The 19,701-nt window shown below is 34.8% G+C and overlaps 2 protein-coding genes across 23 annotated transcripts in view; one reads left to right on the plus strand and one right to left on the minus strand.

Moving 5' to 3' along the window:
* The window catches only part of LOC127519749 (uncharacterized), a 172,663-nt gene that overhangs the window by 126,779 nt on the left and 26,183 nt on the right, over positions 1-19,701 (plus strand). Inside the window, exon 9 of one of the 2 annotated variants that reach the window (XR_007931880.1) lies at positions 13,155-13,335. The exons of the other annotated variant lie outside the window; for it this stretch is intronic. The gene's annotated coding sequence lies outside the window, so the exon portion shown is untranslated. Of the gene's footprint in view, positions 1-13,154; positions 13,336-19,701 lie in introns of those variants that run through there. 2 annotated transcript variants of the gene reach the window in all.
* Positions 1-19,701, minus strand: part of LOC127519869 (uncharacterized) — a 65,734-nt gene that overhangs the window by 43,466 nt on the left and 2,567 nt on the right. For 3 of the 21 annotated variants that reach the window (XR_007931914.1, XR_007931913.1, XR_007931915.1), the window contains exons 3-7: positions 19,618-19,689; positions 19,266-19,376; positions 19,105-19,155; positions 15,156-18,716; positions 14,387-14,433 (exon numbers count right to left, since the gene is read on the minus strand). The exons of 3 other annotated variants lie outside the window; for them this stretch is intronic. The gene's annotated coding sequence lies outside the window, so the exon portion shown is untranslated. Of the gene's footprint in view, positions 1-12,852; positions 13,146-13,275; positions 13,337-13,669; positions 18,717-19,104; positions 19,156-19,265; positions 19,377-19,617; positions 19,690-19,701 lie in introns of those variants that run through there. 15 more of the 21 variants (XR_007931907.1, XR_007931906.1, XR_007931909.1 and 12 more) reach the window with 10 other exon arrangements.

Below are 19,701 nucleotides of genomic sequence, written 5' to 3' on the forward strand. Positions count from 1 at the left end.
TACACTATTAACTTATCATTAAATGTGTGCATTAAAGGGGCTGTATGTAGATTTCAGAAACCCTTGTTTTTAGCAACACCGGTGGCCGTTAATTTAACTACAGCTAGTAACTTTACTCCCACTCATGCACAATAACATACAAAAGACTGAACATTATTCAAATGATATTTGTTCTTTGCTAAAAAGTAAAAATAAGTTGTAAATACCTTTACAGCGATATACAGTTAACGAACAACCCAACGCTGATCCACGCTGCTGAGAGCAATGTTTAGATAAATATGTGCTGCACGCTTTCCTCTCAATAACAAAATAAACACACAACAAAAATGGCAGCGGTGAGAAAACAGCAGTTCAGAAAGCATCTGATCGTAGCGATGTGGATATGTTTGCACCAGTTCTGCAATTCACCGGTAATGTTTACATAGCTGAGACATATCACAAGCTTATGGACGGTCGTTTTTGAGTGCTGCTGTCCTGCACCTTCCTTCACGTAGCTTTAGTAATCCTGAAGACATTCAAGTGTGCTCGATCAGGGTTGTAGCTAAACTGTGCAGGACAGTTGCACTCCAGGACCAGTGTTACTGGTACACAGATTTTCATGATATGTCCCCTTTAAGTTTTGTTACAAGCTGTTCAAACATTGGCAATAAAATTGTGATTAATACATGGGAATTCTTACATATAGCCCTTTTAATGCTTTAACTTTCACAGCCCTAATAATAATACATGTTGTGAAAAACCACATCTGGTTAAGATTAAATTGTTGTTGTATAATGCAATTTTTATTATTATTGTTGAAACAGGTCAGACTCCTGATAAAGAGATCACTTACTCTGAGCCAACGTTCAACAAAAGAAATGCTCATAAAATGGTAAGATCATATATTCCTAAGTTATGTTGTATATCTCTGTATCAGTTTAGCAGTAAGTCAAATTTATGTATGCTTGTACAGTATCATGATACAAAGAAAAACACAATAGCGTATATAAAAGCCATAAGACCACCATTCAATGCAAGAAATACTGACACATATACCACAATACTCAAGACACTCATTAGGAACATAATAACAGATCAACAGGTTCATTTATAGGTTATTAATAGAGTGGTGCAGGTATGACGTATCTTTGTAGGCCAACCCGGAAGTTAGTGGCACACAGGTTCCCTCGAAAAAGCCTATGCATTTTTCCCATAGACTTTTGGAAAATCGCAAAAAATAAGCTCTGTGTTTAACAAAGGGTTATGACACTTACACGTTTTGTCCATCAAGATAACTTTCACAGATGAACAACTTTTATGAAGTTTGAAGCCTAAATGCAGTCACCAGAATTAAAAAGCTAAAGGTAGGCTATAAACGACCTACACCGGTCGCTCGACATCAACGTCACCATCACTAAGCCTCTGACAACTCTGTCGGTTTTTATCTAAAATCATTTTCCAGCACATTTGAGTTAGAATAGTTTAAAAGAGTACAATTATTTACAGCATTACGAGGCTGTAAAAGTAGCTTGCCTTTTCGGCGTGATGACGTTTAATGTCCCCGACTGTCTGTGTAGTCCCATTTAGCCACTTGTTAGCAACCGCCTTTTTCAAGACACATAACAGCTTAACAAAATCACAAGTGGGGTAATTTGCATTTGCAGGTAATTTGCAAGTGGGGCATTTTATGTCGTAGAATAAAACGTGAAACTGTCTTGAGCTTGTGTTCACCACAGAACTTATTTCAGCCATTTAACTAAAATCCCATTCAAAAAACCCATTGACTTCGGCTTGATGGAACCGAAAGTGCTCACTTCCGCATTTTGGCCTACAAAGTGATGTCATACCTGCACCACACTATTCATTTTACATAGTATGCATGATGCTATTTCCTGTGTCTGCTCATGTTAATTTTTGTACTGAAAAACTTCCTTGTGACTGGGGCAGTAAAGCCTTATTAAAAGCGACATTTGTTCCTCATTTACCACTAAAGTTTCATAGTATGTACCTTTTAGGAGTAGATAGGGTACAAAGTTGTCCTTTTAAGGCTTTACTGCCCCACACTATAAAAATATAAAATATTGCTCTAAATTTACCTCTAAATGTCCCCCCTTACAGTAGGCCAGTTCTGAACCCGACAACTGTTATAAGAAAAAAAAAAAAACATGATGTCAGAATTCACATGGAATCTTAAATATATCATCAGTAAGATATCTTTAAATATATGTATTTTATTGCTATTATTATTATTATTATTATATTTTTTACAGAATGTTAAAGAGGAAGATCAAGTAGAGTATGCACCAGTTGCCATGAGAAGATAAAATATTTTTCACCAGAATAAGCACCGGACCTGGAACATCCTGCGACAACCTTTACAACTCCTGCTGACAAGAAGTTCTTTAAAACTTGTAGATGAGTTTTGGGATTGTTGACAATCATGTAGCACCTAAAGCCCCGTTCACACCAGCAGCGACACACAGACACTAAAGCCGCCTCTCTCCGACAAACAACAGACCTGTATGAGGAATTTACAAATCCGTTTTGAGCTTCGGGTGCGTTGAATTATTTCACTGTATAACTTCTGCACCTAGACCATAATGGACAGCCATATTGCGAGGTGATATTTACCAGTTTTTCCACTAAAATGTTATTCTTTAAACACAATTTCTGTCAAATTGAATGGTTATGAATAATTATGTCCAAAACTGTTAAATAATGTACATTCATTAGAACCTTTTCATGTTTGAGAGATGCTTTTCTTAAAATTTAAACTTATTTCTAGTCAAAAGAGTGATCTGAGGAATAATTTATGTCTGTAGTACAAGGCAGAAACTGTGCAGGACTGTTTACTGACTCATGGTTATTTCTGTATTCAGTTCAACCCCAAATTTCATAAAAAAGATCAAAGGTCAGATTTCAAATACTAAGTTTGAAAAATTAGTGTAGTCTTAAATATATGTAAAATATAATGCCATTTATTTCTAACTGTGATTTCATAATTAGTCCTATAGAGTGTTAATATGATATTCTAATATCGATCTTACTGCAATGTGCATCAAGTGTCTCAGCACAGAGTAATGTTATAACAACTTTCAACACACACAAATGGAGGCCTACTTAATATGATACCAAGTAAAACAGCGCTGTGTTACCCCACATACACATAAGCTCCGGAGATCCTCCATGAGACTTGAGATCCGTCGAGTTGCTTCCCATCACCTCTGAAGGTGAAGTCCCATGATTCCCCGCTCATAAATCAAAAAAATTAGATTTAAATAATAAGACTAAACGTGTTGATATTTGGGATATTTAAGTACTCAAGTGAACAAAATATATAACACTGGCCTAGTGTTTTTTTTTTTATATTTTACTGCAAAAATCTTACATATTGCAGCTTTAATGTTTTATAGAAATAAATGTTTAATGAAAGTTTCTTGTTCTGTTGCTGCCAGTCATTTCATTTCACTTATGTGTTACTTTTTTTAACAGTGTGAGCAATGGCGCAAACTGTGCTTTGCTCCATCTGGTGGTGATTTCGTGAATTATTATCGACATTATTTTTGTAATTTTACATACTTTTGTTTGTAATCTAAGAAAACAGATATAAAATACTGTAATAATACAGTATTTTTTTTCTGTATAAAAAGATAATTATTGTTATTTACAATAGTTATTTATTATTAAACTCACAATAGACAGTTAGGTTGAAACTCTTGCTCATATTTCTGATCATCAGTAGTTGATAAACTCCAGCATGTTCAGTTCTGGTGTTTGTGATGGTCAGAGATCCAGTCTGATTGTTCAGCTTCAGTCTGTCTCTGAATCTCCCATCAAGAACATCATCATATACAGTGACTTTATCTTCCATTGCATCTATTTCAGCTATTAAGGTGTTTTAATATTCAAACCTCCACTGAATCACATCATCATCCAATATTTCAGTACGATCAGTGTAATAATTGATGGTTAAAGAGAAAAGCACTATTTAGGAAAACAATATTCATGTACATAACTCATTGCCTTTGTATTTAGAGATTTATTTCCTGATGTTGCGCCACACAAATGATGATTTAGAAGAGTTCCCTGCCTTAAGACTGTAAAACTAGTTGTACCTTTGCTTTATTATTTTACTGGGATATTCAGATATGAAAAGTTTAGCGTGGCAGAATGAATGCCACGCTATTCATTAATAGCGCGTTAATTCAGTCATTTACCCATTCAATTTCAGAGTATCTTTATCTGGAAACAACAAATGTAAATCCATCATATTACTCTGTATATATAAAAAGCAAAGCATGAAAACATCAGTCAGTAAAAACAATAATATAAAAACACTTACCAAACCGTTGCCACAAACACAAGCTGAACAAAACGGCAACATGAACCATTTTCTTTGAGCACTTCATCATTATAATGAAAATCTCTGCAGAGTGAAATGAATCTAGTGTGCATGTGGATCCTCCCCATCAGGACCACCGATCAGTGAACACACAATATATATTACTGTCATGATATATAGCATTTATTAAGACTCGCTATAAAGTCGCAGACAATAATAGGCAGTTATTAAAATGATCACAAGTCACAAGCATCTTTTCTTTTGTTATTTCTGCTGTCGTTCTTTTTGTAGCAGTGCCTCTGTATGTGTGTGTGTGTGTGTGTGCACACCAGAAGTGTCATGGAAAAAATATATATCTTCATTCATAATGCACATATGTAAAATATGAGTCCATGAGTGATGTGTGATGCAGAATCCTGTACCTGTGACTATAGGACTGCTTCTCAAACTTCAGGGTCTGTGAAGCAGTTTTTTGTGAAAAGAAAGTCAGATCATGAGGTTCATATTAACAGGAGAGGAAATAAAGACACTCTTGACACACATCAGCATGCCTCCAATAACACACACAGGGTTTCCACTCATCAGGTCAAGCAACATTTCAGTGTAAATAAATGAGACCACAGAAGTTTCACTTTGACACACAAACTGAGCTGCTGGTGTCACATTCACTGAACACTCCACAAAAAGGTGCAAAGCTGTCACTAGGGCAGTAGCCTAAGGTATAAAAGCGAAAAGGGACATCTTTGTACCTTATTTACTCCTAAATAGCACATATTACCTTTTAGTTTTTGTAAGGGTACTGCCCCAGTGACAACTTTGTACCTTTTTTTCTGAGAGTGAATCACATTCATTCTCTGAGTTAGAAAACACACACATGGTGGTTTTCTATGAGTCTGTTTTAATAGAATGTATTTTTTAAAAAATGTTTGGATGATTTTTTTTTTTTTTTTTTTTTTACCATGTAATTAGTTCTATTTCGACAGATTCAGGCCTGTTTGCACATCAGTTGTGAACACGCTTTGTCTTTCTCACTGAAGCTTTCTATAGCAAATGCATTAGGGAATGCATGCACTGAAAACTTGAATGCAATGTAAATTGTTTGGGGCCGTATGCACAGATGTAAATGCATAATCACCCACATTCACAGGAGGTTACTCCACGAATTGCATTCTAATTCATTACAGTAGTTTAAGTTTGTGCAGGGCTCATGTTATGAAGTTTCAAAGGTTCGGGAGGAGCCTAAACTTTTATTCCTGTCAATCATCATTTTGAGCGCATATAAGCAGCAGTCATTGAGCCTTCCCAACAAGAGATATCTAGCTGCAGAACCGCAGCGCCAGCAGTTTCAGACCAGCGGCTGCAGGATGGAAGTGAGTGGCAGAGCTTATACAGTGTTGCGCTATCTATACATGTAATTTTTGTCTTCACATAAAAAAAAATCATGTTAACATAATTTGTTGTCTATACTTTCACTGTATACTTTATTTTATAGAATATTGTTTGATTAGTTTTCTGATCAGTAATGTAAATGGGCTTTGCAATGAACTTACTGTATGCTTTGTATGTGTTATTTATTAATATAAATTATGAGCATCATAAGTTTTTTTTGTTTTTGTCAAAGTAGAAGTATTATTAATATTTTTATTATTAATCATGTCATTTTTAGGGATGACTGAGCAGGGTCATTACTAGAGGGTTGGCATTGGATATGATCCGTGTTGATGTTTTATTAAAAATGTTTCATTTGAAGTCACCATTATGGTAATCAGTGCTTTAGTTAGTGCTTCTCGTGTTAGTTTTTCTCTGGCTGCTGTGGGTGTTTATAAAGCACATTTACTATTGCAAAGACAGCTAAATTTGATCCGGTCACGTTGGCTACTTGGATCACATAACTATCATCATGATTGGCCTGATTCACTAATCTTAACTAGTCTAATTTGTGATTATATGGCTGACCATTTTTTATGAGGAATCTTAAAAAATGCACAAAACATATAAACTTGATGACACTTGAATGTTTTTTTCTACAATGTAAACTGCACACACCAGACATTCTTATTGTTACTTATTAGAAACGTGTTTTTTAAACGACTTAAATATACTCTTTTTTTTACATTTGCAGTTTTTTTTTTACAATTTAAATTGCTAATCAATGAATGTGATCTTATGAGCAGCAGGTTTTAGAGCATTTGAATGACTCTTAAACTAACGCAAAAAAAAAAAAAAAAAAAAGTGATCTCTGCTGACTTCTGTACAGAATTGCGGTTTGATCTGTTCAGCTTAGCAAGAGTAGCTGTACATGTGCAGTGAGTGGGTGGAGCTTAAACATTATCTCACACTTTAACACTGTCCTGTTAGTTCACGATCTGACACTGAAGTGTTCACATATTTCAAGTGCTATTTTCTGAAAATGGTTCACATGTTTGTTTTGTTCTGCTTGTGGCGTCTGGTTGGTGAGTTATAATATTCATTTTAACACATCATTTGCTTTAGTTTTAATACATTATATCTCCAGAGATTTAATACAGAGCCATAAAGTACTTTTTAAATCAGATTTCCTAGATAAAAGATACTCAAACCAAAATGAAACTTTATTATGAGATCTAATTTAAACCTCAAGAGAAAAATAGGGAGAATCATTGTAAACAATGAAAAACAATCAAATGATTTTTGATGAATCTCGCTAGTTTATTTTACTGTTTTTTTGTGTAGTTTTTAGCTTCTTATTTAAAAGAAAAACTACAATGAAACATTGTATACTATAGAGAGAACTATATAGGCTATTTTCATACGGGCAAGTACAAAGTAAAGTCAATGGCTTTAAGACTGTCCATTTGAACCTTTTAGTCCATGTATGTATCTCTGTGAAACTTTACCTGATTTGCACTATTTGGCTTCCTATAACTATTCATTCTCTAGAGCAGAAGCAGTGAAGGAGCCAATCAGAATTAAGATTGAATTTTGTAAGGTCAATTCTTCTTCATATATGTGTTACATGATTGATTCATTAGACTGGACTAAATAGTCAACAGCCTATTAGCTAACAATAATACACACACTAGCATATTAAATGTTAGCTTTCAACACAAAACTGAAATTGAATATGAGGCACCAGCCCAGAGCCTAAGCAAATGCCCCACTCTTCTCTACAATGGTAACCCAGTGAAATTTAAAACATTCTAATAATTGCAATATAAGTGAACACTGAACACTATTAAACACTATCAAGCATTCCCCGTTTTCATCTTACTGCAAAACACATAAAATAACATCACATTTTTAAACATTTTCTCTCTTTATCCAGCCATATGCAATGCATGATGGGAACTAACAAGCACCGCCCATTTTCAGTTAATTGAACAAAATTCATTCATGTAATCCCAACACAAACGGATTAAGTAAACTTCGAGACAATCACCCCTGAGGCTCCTCCCACAGATCCGCCTGTATTGTGCTAACAGTGCCAGATAACTAAACATAACACCACAAAAATATTAATCCTGGCTACTTCTGTGTCTATGCTGCTGTTCTTCCTTACAGTTACAAAACAGGTCTATTTAATCTGTGAACCCTTAATCTGTGTCTGTTCTCCAGGTGTGTTTGGTGATGATGCAGTGAAGTCAGTGTCAGTGATGGAGGGAGATTCAGTCACTCTAAACTCTGGTTTTACTGAAATAGATGATGATGATCTGATTCTGTGGAGGTTTGGAGCTGAAAACACTTTAATAGCTGAAATCAGTGTGCTGGACGACAGCATCACTGTATATGATGATGTTCTTGATGGGAGATTCAGAGACAGACTGAAGCTGGATCATCAAACTGGATTTCTGACCATCACAAACACCACAACTGAACATGCTGGAGTTTATCAACTAGAGACCAACAGTGTGAGGAAGAGTTTCATCCTCACTGTCTACGGTAAGTTAAATATTTGTTTCGCCTGTTTTATTTAGCATTAAATTAGATGCATCTTAACATTTGGATTATTGACAAAATCATTGCAAGCATAATTTTTCTCTCTATTTGTCCATTTGGGTAAACAATAATCTTTTATAAATATATGAGTAACGAAGATCATTATATAAGACACTCACCCAGCCAGAACAGCTGTTTCTTTATTTGAGAAATTAATACAATTAGCAAATATTTGATTTTCTACCTTGATGCGATGATTAGGATGCTCTGTCTGTGTGAAAATCAGAAGTGCTGCAGTTCAAGTTGCAAAAGTAGTTAGTAATGAGATGTACAGTAAAGTGTAACAGATCAACACTATTATATTATAAAGAATATATATTTTTTTATTGAGAAAGGCACTTGAGGTTACATCTTCAGAGTTCTGGACAGTAACCTTATTATCTTGTTTTGATGGTACAACCGCACCAGGTAGTTACTTCCAACTCAATAACTTTATCCCTCATTCACTGTTACATGTGCTGGAACCTAAAGAAAGCAGCTGTAAACTCCCTTCAGAAATACTTTAACATCACATGACCACTAGAGAGAGAGAACATATTCCCACATAAACATGAAATCAGTACTAGAGATGAACTGACAATTGAGGTTACTGATGTTTTTGACTGATATTTACGTGCATCTACTCTGTTCATCAGTGGTATGATATTGATTTAACTGATAAATGGTGCTATCTGGTGGATGTTTGAAGAACAGCAGCTAAAACAGCATCACAACACCGTAAGCTCAACCCCTAACATGCGTCGTCATGGATGTCTACCCTGCAAACAAGCCTGCACTGGCCCTTTACGGGCCCACCTGCCAGCGCAGGACCCCTGCGAATTTGCTCATTGGCACAATATTGGCCCCTCAGCACTGGCCCTGCACGGGCAGCTCTCACTTAGCTTCCAGGAAGCCTTAGTGCTGTTTTATTGAAAATAATAAAGTAATAATGACCCTTGACTTCTTAACTTTAATGTTTCTTTGTTTGCTGTTTTTGAAGTGCATTTGTTATAGCAAAATTTGTGAGAAAAAAAGTGATGATACAGTTGTCATGTAGTGGCCTGATTTACTGACATTAATAGGGCATTATAATAACCCTAGAATATCAATGCATGAAATTTTGTCCTGCTTTAATATTTTGAACGTTTTTAAGTCATTATGCGGAAATTATTCAGAAAGGATCATGTAGACTCACTCAAGAGCATGTAGTTTAAATTAATCTTTAACTATCAAGCAAAAATGTATTTTAATATTAGCAAAATGCACAAGAGTTACAGAAGGCCTCAGTGTGTATTTTCATGCCAAGTGAAACATGTTCAGTATATGATTCACTGAATGACACTTGAGCAGCTCAGTTCGCGAGTCAAAGTGAAACCGGCAGTGGTCTAATCTTTTTACATCTGAACAGAGATGCGGTTTGATCTGATGCCTGGACTAATAGCTTCTGCATTACAGTAAAATATAATAATTATTATTTATGTTTTTTGCAAAAACTTTGACCCCTTTATTCATCAACAGTAATGTGTTAAAAAAATATAAAAACAACAAAATACATATAGGCCTACATTTTCTGAAGAAAATGTGAATGGTGTGTGCTGTGTGCAACTACCCTACACTGCCTCAGGTAGAAAGAGATGCTAACACAGTTAACATGTTCTTTGCCTGATGCTATCATGATTAGCTTGTTGCTAGCATGTTTTTAGCAAGATGCTAATATGATGAACATTATTAGAGATTGTATATTATAGGGAGATAGGAGGGTCTGTATCTCTTGCCATTGGAGAAAGCGTAATGGCTAACTTAATCACGTGTGGCACCTCTCAGCCTATCGTGTAATGGCAGTGACATCAGTCGCAACATTCCCTAGTCTGCCTTCTCTTAAAAACAAACATTTTTATTAAGCTAAAATCTACATATAGTTCCCAACGAAAGTATTGTTTAGTGTAAAACATGCTGAAGATTAACAAACAGGCTGTCTATTAATTAAATGATTAGCTATTTCCCCACAAAAGCTGTTTAATCAGCATAGTGAAGCCTCTCGTCCATTGACATCCATTCAAAAAACAGCCGCTGGTCTCCTTCCCTGCGTACTGCCGGGGGCGGAGCGTTAGCATTAGCCGTTACGCTTTTTTGGCTAAAGGTTACAGGCTTGCCTTCCAGTAGCTTTGACATTATGTTCACACTGTTAACGTCATTTGTGTGATGCTAACATGTTTTAACATTTCACTAGATGTTGCTAACATGTGTTAACATGGTTTTAGCATGTAGCTAGGTGATGCACTAGTATTAATGATTTAACATGTTGTTGCTAACACATTTTTACTTGTTTTTATTTGACATTTGTTATGACATCCATTTTAAACATTACAATGCTCATAATAACTTTCATTAAAGGGGGGGGGGGGGGGGTATCACACACAGTTTCTGCCAATCTCATGTTAATCTTGAGTACCTATAGAGTAACAATGCATCCTTCATATCTTCATATTTATAAAAGATAGATACGCTAAACCGAGTCTTTCCGGAAATAGCAGAGCTTCTGGAGGCGTGTCTGCTGTCAGTGCTGTGGGCGGAGCTAAAGAGTCACGAGCAGCTTTTGTGTAGAGATCTCATGCTAGCTGCAACATCATTATAAGTAAAAACAGGAGCTGCATCTCATCCAACACATGCAACACATCCAGCACATGCAAGAGTAGCTTGCACATGTGGGTGGTGGTCAAATCCGGAATCACACGCAACGCTATATTAATATCACAGTTCAACACCGTTGTGTTAGTGCACAATCTGTCTCTCACAGTGAGTGGTCACATATTTCAAGCACTGTTATTTAAAGATGGTTCATCTGTTTATTTTGTGCTACATGTGGCATATGGCTGGTAAGTTTATTTCTTTTAAGACATTAAATCTTGCTTTAGTTTTAATACAAAACAATTGACTACTTTTTAATCAGCCAAAGGATTTGCATTCTCTGTTATTCATAAATAGAAGATGCAAATTAAGCTGAAAATAAAATGAAATAAATTAAATGAAATGTTACATGTGACAAGATGATTGACAGGCCAGTTTATAGTGACAGGATGCGAGTGACTATGTGACAGAGCGTCCGTAAAGACGCAGTTTAATGATGTGATAGTTTGTCCCAAAGCTTGACTACTCTTCCGCTACACACTCAAAGTACAGTATGTACTTTTTCTTCACAAAAATAGTAAATACTTTTAGGGTGTGTAAGTATAGGTGAACTGGGACACAGCACATCTGGTGTACCCTTCATTGCCCGTGAAACAAAGGATGCTTTTGGAGGAGGACAGCCTTCATCGTGCCACAGTGCCTTCGCAACCGGCCTTCAAAGGATGCAGCTGTAGTGCACCTTTAATGAAGCTGCTACACTGGGCGCGTTCAGTGATGCCAACTGAACAATTTTGTTTAACAACTTTTCAGGCTACTCCGGCAATTTATTTAATAAAATTTATTCAGCGAGTTTTAGCAACATTTGAAAAGTTGCTAACTCAAATGATAAAATTCACACATTTTCCCTATAAAAGAAACAAAAATGACTCTCCGTCACACACTCGCAACTCTGTCACTATTTTTTATAGTATGAATGTACAGTACTCTGGGCATACTATATCCCCCATGTTGTCATTGTCATGTGACTTACAGTGTCAGTTTAGCAACTTTTAGCAACAAATCGACCTGCCTCAATGTTCTTTTGTGTTTCTGCTTCTGTTCTCCAGGTGTGTTTGGTGATTCAGTGTCAGTGATGGAGGGAGATTCTGTCACTTTATACACTGATCTTACTGAAATACATGAAGATGACTACATACTGTGGAAATATGGAGCTGAAAACTCTCTCATAGCTGAAATGAATAGAGCTGCTGGAATCTTCTCCACATTTGATGATGTTCTTGATGGGAGATTCAGAGACAGACTGAAGCTGGACGATCAAACTGGATCTCTGACCATCACAAACATCACAACTGAACATGCTGGAGTTTATCAACTAGAGATAATGGGAGTGAAACGATCATCAAAAACATTCAATGTTTCTGTCTACGGTGAGTAGAGATCAATTGTCTCCTTCAAATATTCTTATTTTATTTTTCACATAAAATTTTGTAATTTGAGGTCACTGTGATCACACTAAACACTTAAACACATCGAATGGAACATTGTTGATTAGATTTATCCAGATTTGTTTATTCTCTCATGTCTTTCAGCTCGTCTGCCTGTTCCTGTCATCAGCAGTAACTCTTCACAATGTTCTTCATCATCATCATCATCATCATCATGTTCATTGGTGTGTTCAGTGGTGAATGTGAGTCATGTGACTCTCTCCTGGTACAAAGGAAACAGTTTATTGTCCAGCATCAGTGTGTCTGATCTCAGCATCAGTCTCTCTCTACCTCTGGAGGTGGAATATCAGGATAAAAACACCTACAGCTGTGTGCTGAACAATCCCATCAGCAACCAGACTCAACATCTGGACATCACTCAACTCTGTCACACATGTTCAGGTACGACAGCAACGATAATATTCACTGAATTAATTTGTTGGTTCTACCGAGGTTGATACTTTAAGATGCCTGAAATGATGACTGAGCTTCTGTCATCATTTACTCATGTCTTTCTTAGCAGTTTTTGCGTCTTCTTTTTCTTCTTCTGTGAAGCATAAAAGATTATCTTTTTTGAGTTCATGACAGAATAAAGTCAGCTTGTTGAAAATCTCAATTCTATTTTATCTTTTTTTTTTTTTCAGAAGGCCACGCCCATTGTTGTGATTCTGTTGAAGCTGTGCTCCGATTGGTCGTCACTGCTCTGATGGGCGTGGCTGCTGCGGCTGCTGCTGTTCTTCTGGTCAATGACGTCAGATCTACAAGAGGTAGAACGGAGAAAACAGAACAGATGTCATAAATATTGTGACATATATGGGAGTTTTAATCAGTAAAGAAAAAATATGTGTGTCTAATTCTTTAGTGATGGCAAAACAAAGCTTTTCTCACCAATGCTCTGTGAATTGGATTGTAAAATGTTCATTACCCGAATCTGGTGTATTGGGGCCATCTGGTGGCCAAAACGATGAATATTCTTAGTATTTAATTTTATTCTTTAATTGCATCCATTTTTCATTTCTTTGTTCAATCAATTATTTTACTTCTTCTTAATTTATGTTATGTTGCTCTTTTCAGTTTGTTTCATATGTAGCAACCCCACAAATACAAACGTAACAATATTTGTCATGCCAGTAAATCACTGTAGAATTGAACTGAAAACTGAATATTACCCACCAAACTGCTTTACATCTATAAATCATATATAGGCCTCAATTTTAATTGAGGAGGTGTCATAATAAAAATAAACTCTGACTTGTATGAATAATGAAGGTTGATTAAAAACTCATTTTCTGTATATTCAGTTTATTTAAAACCACACAGACAGTGTAAATGTACACATTAAAACCAAAGTTCATTAGAAGGCATTATAATACAACAGTGACAGGCCCATTTTTCAGCAGAATTAATTCTGGATGTATTTTTCCTATTTATTTTCTCATAAGGACTTCACTAAGAGTTCTAAGCCATCAACCAAACTACTAACCTCCAATATGATTACAGCATTACAAAGTTTGGTCTGAAGCACAAAAAAAAAAGTTTATGAAAATAATAATAATAATAATAAAAAAGGTTTAAAACTGTGTGCTTAATGTCTTTTATGATGGAATTACCTACAATCCCACAATGCAACATTTGCCATGATTCTATGATTGATTTTTCTTCAGGATTATGTGACTTTGTGTCTGTTTTTATGGTACAGAGTAACCGTATTCGTTGATCTGCTTCAGTGAGATGAAATGAGTCTTTGTTAAATCTGTTAAACGGCCTATTTAGGCATTTTTTTTATCCTAATAATAATCACAAATATGCTGTATATATTCAGCAAGAATGCCCAATTGTATTTGTGATTTAAGTACATGATAAATAAACATTAACCCATGCACTTTAACAAAATGTTTTTTGTTGTTGTTGTTTTTTTTTACAAACTTTTCAACAACCTTCACCCGTTCTTTTTCAAAATTCTTTTACAAGCACTTAATACACAACCACAACTGCGTACTTAAATTTGCGTTCATTAGGTCTCAGCCAGATTATGGAGGACGAAACCTGCAAAAACAATAAATATATAAATAAATCCACAAAATTATAAATAAATATATAAAGACATGTGCAAATAAATGTATAAATACACATATTCCTGCATAAATAAATACATAAATCATTTTTTTATTTGCCGCAATGCATGCTGGGAACCATGGATGAGTTTTGATTGCTGCACCCAGAATGCACTGCAGCATGAAGCTTTCTGTTGATTGTCACCAGTGTTGAGGTTCATACGCTGATTCTTGATGTCAGTGTGTGTCTGAAAGATGCTGTAAATCAAAACTTACTGTTCAGCATGTGTTTTTTCTTCTTCACATGATCAGATTGTCATGATACTGCTGGAGCAAATGCTGCAGTATCACATGATCAGCAGAAAGTTTAGGAGCATTAATAACGCTAAACCCGATCATCAGTGATGAGAGTTCAGATATAATAAATGGAACAAACCACATGATGTTTATATCATTAATAAGCAGTAAACACCACCTTATCTCATTTCTGGCTTTCTTTACCACAACAAACATGGTTTAACTAAGAAAATGTCAAATTATGAGCTGTGGTATTAAAAACTTTAGTTAAATATACTTTCATAAAGTTATTCCAACTAAATTATAAGTTCAAATAACTACTTTTGTCAAGTTGAAAGTACTTAAAATTCTAAGTAAATACAATTTAACTGAGTCAGTGCAAAAAGATAACTCAAAATGTTAAGTTAAAGAAACTACCTTTTTTCTACAGTGTAGATTTTTTTTCTACTGAAGCTGTGATCCGATTGGTTGTCTCTGCTCTGGTGGGCGTGGCTACTGTGGCTGTTCTGGTTTATGACATCAGATCCACAAGATGAGGAGACGAGAAACATCTTAAAATCTTAAATATTGTGATATATCTCAGCATTTTGATCTATAAAGAGTTAAATATATGAAAAGGTTTTCAAATACGGATATCAAAGAAATAAGAGGTTTAATGTGTGGATGTAAATGTCAAGTTTATAAAAAAATGCAAATGTTTTTGATTTTATGTGGAAAATTAAACCACACTGTGGAAAGAAATGACATAATACATATAATATTTTACCAATTTGTTTTCAGATTAGCACAATTACATTACAAATTATTTAATTTTTAATTAAACAGAATGCTGTGTTTTTAATTAGGTTTAATATTTTTTCTAACATAAATGAGTCTTTATTCATAAAAATTCAAATTCATATATATATATATATATATATATATATATTTTAGGAAGGATATATAAAGCTAGTGATGACTTCACCACTTGTTATATAGCGCATCACTGTGGACAAACTATGAACAACAACTGTAAAGATATTCTTTCTGTGATTAAATATATGTGGACATTTACCACAGATAAAGCAGATGAATTCAAATAAAGACCCTTTAAAATGTTAAAAAAAAAAAAAAAAATGTAATACCAAAATATAAGCAATTACCTGTAAATTTAAAACTACTGGTATTTCATTGTATAATGACAAAAAGGGAAAATTCTGTTAACAAACAAACAAACAAACAAAAACCTTACCTGTAAAGTTACACTTGGCCCTGTGGCCACATTATCTAAAGTTTATTTATACAACACATATTTACAATAATAATTCAAAGTGCTTTCTACAAAGATGGTTTAAAAAATAATAACCACCACATAAAAATCAAAGAATAAAAATGATTAAAAATCTATTTACCAAGTTACAGTTAAAAATAAATCAAGAAGGATACATATAGTACATAGATAAAGTGCAATAAGTCGGACATACAGTGGCAGAGTGTGTTTTGAGTCTGGATTTGAATGTAATACTGTTGGAGCACATCTGATCTCTTCAGGAAGCTGCTTCCAGCTGCGGCTGGTGTAACAGCTAAAACAGACTCTCCTTGTTTAGAGCGAACCCTTGGTATTTCTAATTGATGTGATCCTATTGATCTGAGTGGTCTGTTAGGTTTATATTCAGTGAGCATATCTGCAGTGAGGTCCAATAGGCCATTGAGTGATTTATAAACAAGTAAAAGTACATTAAAATAGGCTGCTGTTTTACTCTTTCTCTGGCAGCAGTGTTCTGTATGAGCTGCAGCTGTCTCATGGTCTTTTTGGGAAGGCCGGTGAGGAGTCCATTACAATATTGACTATGGGAGGTGGGCTACGCACCAAACAGTCCACCCTTCTGGGTAGTAAATGATTATATGTAATCTAGATATCCTACACCTTAAAAAAGAAATCCAGTTGTTTTACAAATAATAATAATAGTAATAGTAATCCTGGCAGCTGCAATTGCCAGAATAACTCTGTAAACAAATAGTAAAAATGTAAACATATTTACAGACCAATCTGTCAATTTTACAGTATAAATCTGTAATTTACAAACAAGAAAACTGCAATTTAATCCAGTAATTCCAACAACGCACACTGCTGCTAAAATCTATTTTGTATCTTTAACATACTGTATACTGACAAACACTATAATAATGCAGGTGGTAAAAGAGGAAGTCACATGAAGAATCATGAGTTCATCACAAGTAACTTTTCCACAAGCTGAATTAGAAGGTGCACAGTGTCCTTCACACAATCAGGTGAAGGACACTTTTTACAAAAAAAAACAAAAAACAAAAAAAAAAACTTTTTTTTTTTTACAGTGTAATCAGATTCCAAAAATTAAGTACTTATGTTATATACTTACACATACTTACATATAATACAGTATATTAATTTTTAGATACTTATAATCAGAATACAGTTATTTTTTTATTACATGATTATTTCTTTTTTTATCTTTTAAATTTTCTGTTCTCAAAAGGTTTTTGAAATTGCACACTCAGACCGGGCACTAGTCAGGCGACTAATTACATGGAAAATAGAGCAATTGTACAGCATAAACACAGAATATTTATTTTTAGTTAGTGTTTTATTTTGATTGTTTTTATTTTCAAATTATTTATTAATTATAATTTAATTTTTTATGATTAAACAAATTTTCTTTCTCTTCTAATTTTTTTCAGTATGGTACATTATACTATTCAAATCAATGTTATAAACAAGATAGGTAAGTATTCAAAAAGTACTGAGATTATATTACCTAAAATATGTAATGTAAAAGATTACTTTAACTACTGAAACTCAGGTCTGACTCCAAAATCACACCAAGATTTTGAGAACTTCATCTTTGTTTCCAAATGCAGCGACTTCAGTTTTGTCTTGTTTAACTGAAAGATGTTTTGGGTCATCCAACTGTTAACTTCATCAATGCACTGGCACAGAGAGTCAATGGGGCTGTACTTTCGATAGGGCTAAGTAGATCTGGGTATCATCTACATTCACTCTAAAAAATGCTGGGTTGTTTCAACCCATGTTCAGTTCAAATATGGACAAACACGACTGTTTTTTTACACTTAAAATGTTTTTTTTTTTTTTGTCATGCAACTTCTGGGCTATTTGTCTTGTTGTGTAAAATGTTTCTCACGCTCATAAAACAGACTTCAACTGTGATTATGTTTTCCCGCTAATGCATGGAGGTGGTGTGCTCATCCGGCCTACCTGAATCTATATTCAGGTGTTTGTAGCGTGGTTGTTGCGGACAAAGTATCTGCATCTTTGATGGGAGGATTTCATGGCGTGGCGGCCGTCATCATCGAGTGTTCCCATTTGCTGTTTGGGTCCTGCCATTTGCATTTGATTGGGCTCTGTGGGATTCGAGATGCAGTTCGGCGCAGGTTGCTTAATGCACTCCATGAGGGACTACTCTGGTTACTTAATTTTTACTTTATTTTTACTTCATTTTTACTCTACTGCTCATTCTGTTTGGATAGTTGGTCAGATATTTGTATATATTACACTCCAAACTATGCATTTCATTCAAATTTTGTGATCGTCTGTGATGTTTGATGTGTATACTGTATTGTTTCTTATATTTGTCCTGTTGTTGATGTATTCATGTTTATTGATTATAAAGCGATTTGAGCTTGGGAAAGTGCTATATGAATATAACATATCATCATTATTGTTATTATTTAAATAACTTTTTAAACCAATGATTGGGTTTGTCCATATTTGACCAAAACATGAGTTGAAACAACCCAGCATTTTGTGAGGTATTATTATTTGGCTCAGTGGAAGCATAAACGGGATGATCAGGAGCGGCGCAAGAACTGAGTTTTGAGGGACTCCGCATGTCATGGATGTCCAATTAGACTTATGGTCACCTATGGTCACATAGTAAACCCTACCCCTAATATATATATTGGGATCCTCAAATCCCTCACATCACATCCGTCTTTCTCCTTCTGTAAGAAAACAATGAATCACAAAGTAAAGAGAGATAAATCACATCTGTCATCAAGTTAATAAAATTCAGTTTTAAAGTGTTTTTTTCTCATTTAGGTGACTTTGTTATAAATTCTATTCAGTCAGTGGGCATATAAATATACTGTACAGTTAATATATAAATACAATCTCAGTTTTTCTGTCTTCTCGTGTAATCCCAGACTTACTGGATGATGGTGAGATCAGATCTCTGTGTGCTTTTACTGCACATTACAGCAAACCATAAAAATAACTGACTTAAAACTGTCAATTTTTGTGAAGGTTGTAACATGCCCAAGACATTTGCACCATACTGTATTTTTTTATGAAAATATTCTACAAAAACACAACATTAGTGCTGTATCGTACCTTATATTTAGACTTTCAACAGATGCTCAAGTTTGTTTTTCTCAGCTTCTGCTGTAAAGGAAAAAAAAAAAAAAAAAAAATCACAAACACCATTAAACACTAATTTTGCACAATAAATGTGTTGGTTTCCTCTTACTATAGTATCTGTAGGTGATACTTACCATGTTTAGAGCTCCTGCGGCAATAGTAAATCACACCAGCTGTTACTAAAGCTACACACACCAACAGAACAACAGCAACAGCTATTCCGACTATAAGATTTGAAGGCAGACCTGGACAGATAAAGACAGACAGACATTAGTGTGAGTGAATCTGATTGTAATTGGATATCCAGTCATGTGAAAAAGAAAGTACACCCTCTTTGAATTCTATGATTTTACATATCAGGACATAATAAAAATCATCTGGTCCTTAGCAGGTTTTGCACAGAAAACCAAAAACAGCATATCCGAACAAACACAACAACATTTTTACGTGACTGTAAATAAAAAAGGAAGGGAGGAGAAAACATACTCCTGTCACGCTCTTGCTCCTTCCCTATCTTGTACAATTCGTCATCGGTTTTGTCAGGAACAGACAGAGAAGCTGGAAAATACA

This window comes from Ctenopharyngodon idella, chromosome 10, assembly GCF_019924925.1.
Source record: "Ctenopharyngodon idella isolate HZGC_01 chromosome 10, HZGC01, whole genome shotgun sequence".
Classification (NCBI taxonomy): Eukaryota; Metazoa; Chordata; class Actinopteri; order Cypriniformes; family Xenocyprididae; genus Ctenopharyngodon; species Ctenopharyngodon idella.